This window comes from Hylobates moloch, unplaced genomic scaffold, assembly GCF_009828535.3.
Source record: "Hylobates moloch isolate HMO894 unplaced genomic scaffold, HMol_V3 SCAFFOLD_5, whole genome shotgun sequence".
Taxonomy (NCBI): Eukaryota; Metazoa; Chordata; class Mammalia; order Primates; family Hylobatidae; genus Hylobates; species Hylobates moloch.
This window is the reverse complement of record NW_026652280.1, coordinates 44,163,049-44,167,288: the sequence shown is the minus strand read 5'-3', so window position 1 is coordinate 44,167,288 and position 4,240 is coordinate 44,163,049.

Sequence of the window (4,240 nt, the reverse complement as noted above, 5' to 3'; positions counted from 1 at the left end):
GTAACTACGTTTTAAAAAATTAATGAGCGTGTTGTCTTTTCTCACATAGAAGAGTGATTACTTTTGATGTTTGTAAGCGTAAAGCTGGGGTCGTTCTCAGTAGACCGCCAAGCTACTGGCTTCCTCCTCTGTCCCTCCCTGCCTTCCCCCGCGGAAAAGGTTTGTATATAAATAGTGCCCAAATGGACATGAAGGGTAGAGTGGTTCTTAATCTCTCTCTCTTTTTTTTTTTCTTTTGTTTGAGACGGAATTTCGCTCTTGTTGCCCAGGCTGGAGTGCAATGGCGCGACCTTGGCTCACTGCAACCTCCGCCTCCCGGGTTCAAGCGATTCTCCTGCCTCAGCCTCCCGAGTAGCTGGGATCACAGGCATGTGCCACCATGTCCGGCTAATTTTGTATTTTTAGTAGAGACGGGGTTTCTCCATGTTGGTCAGGCTGATCTCGAGCTCCCGACCTCAGGTGATCTGCCCGCCTCGACCTCCCTAAGTGCTGGGATTACAGGCGTAAGCCACCACGCCCGGCCGGTTCTTAATCTCTTAGGATTCACAGACTCTTGAGCATGGAATCTGTGCTTCCTCCCCCCGCCCCACACCCCCACCTCCCCACCACCCCACACCCCCACCTCCCCACCACCCCATTAAATGTATACAGACACAGACAAAATTTTACAGATTTCAGGGAGGTCACAGATCTACTAAAACCTATTTAGGAACCTCAGTCCCCCTACCCGCCTTGTTCTTTGCCTCATTCTACCCTATATTTTTACAGAACCTTTGCAACATCATATAACTAAATGATTTATAATCGGATGGTTAATGTCTTTTTTGGCTCCTGCTAGAATGTAATCTCTATGAGGGAAGGGTCAGTTATGTCTTGTTCACTTATCAGTCCCCCCAATCACAGTACCTTGCAAGTCATTGGTGCATTGTAAGTATTTTTAATGATGTAATTAACGAATGAACTACCTGCAGTGATTGGTGGAAGCTACTATGTTTGAATATAGGAAGCTGATGTATATTAGTCTTGATATTTGAAATAAACAGGCTGCACAGTGACTTAGAGGTGAGAGAGAAGGAGCAGTTAGGGAAACTAGCACTGACATATTTTCTCCTTTGGAGAAAGGAATAAGCCTACCAGTGTTGAAATGTTCTTTCCCACACCCCATCTCCATCCCTATCCTCATTTAAAGCTAGTCTTTTCCTCATTCCTTAACTCAAGGACTCACCTCCAACAAGCCAGTCACCTAAGCAAACTCTGCTGTCCCCACCTCCTCCCATTCCTCACCTCCTCAGCTCGCTTCTCTCCTTCACGGCTCCTGCCCTGGTGAATCTGTATCCCATGTCTACATCTCAGCAACAGCCTCCAGATGGAAGTTTCGGCCGCCATCTTTCCCTAATCCTTTCCTGACCACAGACCATCCTTCACACTGGCTGCCAGAATGGGCTTTGTAAATTACAAATATAATCATACCACTTACTTTCTTACATTCTTCAGGGCCCTTTTACCTTCAGGGTAAAATTTTTTTTTTACCTTTAGGGTAAGAACGTTTTAGCTTGTCATACAAGGTCCTTAATAACTGGGCTCTGGCTCGGGCACGGTGGCTCACGCCTGTAATCCCAACACTTTGAGAGGCGCCGAGGCGGGCAGATCACAAGGTCAGGAGATCAAGGCTATCCTGTCCAACATGGTGAAACCTCGTCTCTACTACAAATACAAAAATTAGCTGGGTATGGTGGCACGCGCCTGTAATCCCAGCTACTCAGGAGGCTGAGGCAGGAGAATCGCTTGAACCCGGGAGATTGCAGTGAGCAGAGATCGTGCCACTGCACTCCAGCCTGGCGACAGAGCAAGACTCCGCCTCAAAACGACAACGACAACAACAACAAAAACTGGGCTGTGCCCCATTCTGTTGCTTGGTTCCCAACACTTAATTCCTTGTCTTCCAGCCAAGGACTAACTCTATTTCCTAGAGTGTACATGTTTTCTTAGCTTGTCATATTTTTGTTTCTATTATTTCCTCTCCTAGGAATGCTTAGCTCCTTGCTTGATTACCATCCATTTTGCCTCAGTTCGGATGCTACTTCCAATGAAAATCTTTCTGCCATCTGACACACCTTCCTTCCCCTTCCCTTTCCCTGTCCTCACGCTGTGCACGTGAGCACAGGGGGACCTGCTGGGCTGCTTCCTGTCATCCCTTATTGAGTTCAAACACCAACTCGCTACTTTTAAGAAGTCAGACAAGTGGATGCACCGCCATCTGGTTTCCTGTTACTAAATTCAGGCCTGATCTTGTCTGATTCCTTTCTTTCTGAAATTCTTCCCTTGGTATCTGAAACATCACCATCTTTTTGTTTTCCTCTTTCCTGGCCAGTCTTCTGTTACCAAATGGTCTCTAATGCTACTACAGGTTTTTCAAAATATATAGTCACAGGCTCCTGTAGATTCACATTTTAAAAGTTTCCCAAGTGATTCTAATGATCAGCCAGGTTTGAAACCAGGCTCTTGCACAGAATCCTTACATACTGAGAGTTCCTTGGTGCTTGGTCCAAGGCCCTCTGTCCTTCTCAGTCGATACTCTCCCCAGCCATTGCACCAATTCTTGGGGATTCAGTTACCACCTAAATGCAGACCACTTTCAGATTTGCATCCCTTATCTGGCTCTTTCTCCAAAGATACATACCCAAGGCTAGGTACGGTGGCTCATGTCTGTAATCCCAACACTTTGGGAAGCCGAGGTGAGTGGATCACGTGAGGTCAGGAGTTCTAGACCAGCCTGGCCAACATGGGTGAAACCTTGTCTCTACTAAAAAAAATACAAAAATTAGCCAAGCATGGTGGTGCCTGCCTGTAGCCCCAGCTACTTGGAAGACTAAGGCACAAGACTCGCTTGAACTCGGGAGGTGAAGGTTGCAGTGAGCCTGGGCAACAGAGGAAGACTCCGTCTCAAAAAAAAAAAAAAAAAAAAAAAGCATACCCGGACGTAAAATTCCTTTCCCTAGTATAAACTCAGATGCTTACACGCATCTTTCACTCCGCATGGCAAACACAGAATTCATCATCCTCTCTGCTCCTCTAAAACAGATTCCTCCTTCAGTGCTTCCTGTCTCAGCAAAGGCCACGATTAGCCACCAGTTCTTCAGACCAAAACTTGGGAGTCATCCTTGACTCCTCCCCTTCCTCTGCTCCACACCATAACCGTATTCCAGCCACCATCTCTCTCTGGACTTGCAAAGTGGCCTTATGCGTTCTCTTTCTGCCTCCACCTTTGGTCCCTGCAACTCAGTTCCAACATGCGATTCCAGATGATTTCTTTAAAAATACATATGTGCATTTTTCAGATCACACCCCCTGCTTGAAACCATTCAGTGGCTTCCCGTGGTCCCTAGAATGAAGCCCATTGTCCACGAGGTGGTTCCAAAGGTCCTTAGAGACCTGCCATCTCTCCAGCTTGCCTCTGTCCCAGGTCCCTGCACTCCTGCTCAGTTTTCACTTTTGTTAGTTCCAACAACCAGCTGTGCCCCTCCTCCCTCAGGCCTTGACACACTGTTCCTCCTGCCTGGAAGCTTTCTCCCGACCCCACACTCCTCTGGTCTCACTAAATCCCACGCACCCTTCCTATCTTGGCTGACATGCTGTATTTTCGGTGTTCCCTCTCTTCTGGTCTGGTTCCACATTCCCATCAGTCTCTCTCAGTTATTTAATCCCTATTGATTACCGTTTTTTTTTTTTTTTTTTTTTGGAGGATCTTTTTATGTAGCCCAGTACCTACATTTCTAGTAGGGAAGGAAAGATATTATAGTTGTCTTCTCAGCTGGACTTAAGCTTCCTATAGGCAGTTGCCAGAGTCATCAGGGATTGAGTGGCAGAGCATCAACAGATGACAGCAACAAGGAGAGTGGGAGAAATGCCGGAGGACATCGGCTTGAGAAACCTGCCCCACGACCACCATGGTAGTGCCAGTTACTGCCCAGTGTTGGCACATACCAGGTTCCCTTATACTTGCTGCATATGTAACTCATGGGTTTCCTTGTCCATTGGTAAAGATAAATTAATACTGATGACCCAACATTCTGCTAGCTTATGTGTTGAGACAGGGCCTAAGGCTCCCCTAAGTTCCCTCCTCAGTTGTTCCTGAAAACTTGCAGGCTGTGTCTCACCCCTGCCGTAGTGTGAGCCCTCTCTTGCACTTCCTCTTCAGCTTCCTTCCTGGTACTTGCAGCTCCTGCGTCCCTCACCAATG